The sequence below is a fragment of the Mizuhopecten yessoensis genome, unplaced genomic scaffold, assembly GCF_002113885.1.
Source record: "Mizuhopecten yessoensis strain PY_sf001 unplaced genomic scaffold, ASM211388v2 hete_36071416, whole genome shotgun sequence".
Classification (NCBI taxonomy): domain Eukaryota; kingdom Metazoa; phylum Mollusca; class Bivalvia; order Pectinida; family Pectinidae; genus Mizuhopecten; species Mizuhopecten yessoensis.
The window spans coordinates 1-2,301 of NW_018483405.1; the positions used below are offsets into that span (position 1 = coordinate 1).

General features: G+C 33.6%; 1 long non-coding RNA gene across 1 annotated transcript; it reads left to right on the top strand.

Annotated features, from left to right (window-relative positions):
* The first annotated feature begins 734 nt into the window (after positions 1 to 734).
* On the top strand, positions 735 to 2,296 carry LOC110444243. The gene is made up of 3 exons (XR_002462223.1): positions 735 to 964; positions 2,010 to 2,082; positions 2,266 to 2,296. It is a non-coding gene; the product is annotated as an uncharacterized LOC110444243 (long non-coding RNA).
* The last annotated feature ends 5 nt before the right edge of the window (positions 2,297 to 2,301 follow it).

Sequence of the window (2,301 nt, forward strand, 5' to 3'; positions counted from 1 at the left end):
ATATAAATTGAAAAAAAGTTGATCCACAATTGTTGTAAAATAAATAAAGTTCAATATTTTTGATATATAAGCAGTACACACAACCTGTGCAGCTGTACATGTAGTTATATCTATTTGACAGCTCAGATGTTGAGGCAAAACTCTGTACTGTATAATGTTGATTTAACCAACTTTGTCAAAATAATATCTTTATCACTGTAAATATAGACCCATGGACTATTTATATACCATCTGCAAAATAGAGACTCAGACTATGTGACCACTGTCATTAAGCAGCTATTTGTAAAACAGTATATCCAAATTCTAAATTCCCTTTACCTGTACAACAGTTGCAGAAGATAAGTTTGGTATCGGTAGGACATGCATGGAGTTAAAAAAACGTGTTTGACATCCATACATAAAATATATTAATATTGAAAATGAGTTTCACAGATTGACAAAGTTAACTGATAAACATATTCATGTTTTAATAAGTTCATCTCATAGTGATCTCCAAAGTTGTTATTTTATCAAATTGTGGAGCATTGTATAAAAATCACAGGGAATGATACTGAGGTTATTACAGTGTTATTTATATCAGGTGATTTTTTGAGCTATTGTTTAGCATCTTACATCAAAACCACATGCATGCTTAATAGTGATGAAATTTGTTTCAAAAATTGTTGTAAAATGTATAATTTTTCATAAATATGTGAAAGAAATCTGAATGTTCATTGTGTGTTACTACAGATCAAGCTTCAATTTGCTAACAACGTTGTACCAGAACAGTTTGTCAAAATACATGCAGACTCTGAGGAAGAAACTTGGAAAAAGACAAACACCCAAAACCCATTTCTCAACTTTATCCAGCAACTCAATCTTTTCTTCAACAAGGATAGGGAGGACATATCTCTGACAGCTTTCAACAAGAGTTGTGTAGCTGTGCAGACTGACTCATCCTATACAGTCTCATTTAGTGTTAAATGTGAGTACATACCTATCCTAGATTATCTCCTTAAGTGTTACATGTGAGTACAGACCTATCCTAGATAATCTCATTCAGTGTTAAATGTGAGTACAGACCTATAACCTACTAGCTAGATAATCTCCTTCAGTGTTTAATATGAGTGAAGACCTGTCCTAGATTTCTTACAGTGTTGAATATGTAAAATATGAGTATAGATCCGTCCTATATAATCTTGATCAGTCCTTCAGAAACTACTTCAGTGTTAAATGTGAGTATAGATCCGTCCTATATAATCTTCATCAGTGGCAAATGTGAGTAAAGACTTGTCCTTCAGAATCTACTTCAGTGTTAAATGTGAGTATAGATCTGTCCTATATAATCTTCATCAGTGTTAAATGTGAGTATAGATCCGTCCTATATAATCTACTTCAGTGTTAAATGTGAGTATAGACCTGTCCTTCAGAATCTACTTCAGTGTTAAATGTGAGTATAGACCTGTCCTTTAGAGTCTCATTCAGTGTTAACAGTGAGTATAGACCTGTCCTTCAGAATCTACTTCAGTGTTAAAAGTGAGTATAGACCTGTCCTTTAGAGTCTCATTCAGTGATAAATGTGAGTATAGACATGTGCTTTAGAGTCTCATTCAGTGTTAAATGTGAGTATAGACCTGTCCTTAAGAGTCTCATTCAGTGATAAATGTGAGTATTGACCTGTCCTTTAGAGTCTCATTCAGTGATAAATGTGAGGACTGAACTATCCAGTATAATCTCCTTCAGTGTTAAATGTGAGTATGTGTTACATTCTGAGTTGATGTATACTCCTAGTTAGACTTTGAATATATATGTGAGTGCGGGCCAAATTTATATATAGATGCATTGTCTCTTTCTGTTTGAGTACAGACCATTTCTATGCCTTCCCAAACTAACTACAGGGTCAAAAGGGCACTCATGTTTGACAGACATTTTGTAGTTATTTCACAAATGGTACACTCTTTCATGTCTTGTAGTATGCTTAATGTGAGTAAAGACTAAATTAATATTGCAGAAAATGTTTTTGTTTTCAGATGTTGAACTGTGGTACGTAGCATACCTAGCTGCAGGCATTGTCATCTTTCTGTCAGCAAAAAGCTGGAGCCAGTAAGTGTGAAAGCATAATTTAAGGATCTTTTGTTACTACTTCTCAAAATATGTATCAATAATTTTGAAATTATTTGCATTCAGGAATAGCCATTATGTAAAAAATCATGTGTGTAAGGGAACTTTCTTTTCATATGCACTTTTTAAAGGGTGAAGGATGGTATGATTATGCCAGTGTTACAGTAACAGATACCTACACTACAGTACAGGTGTAACCAT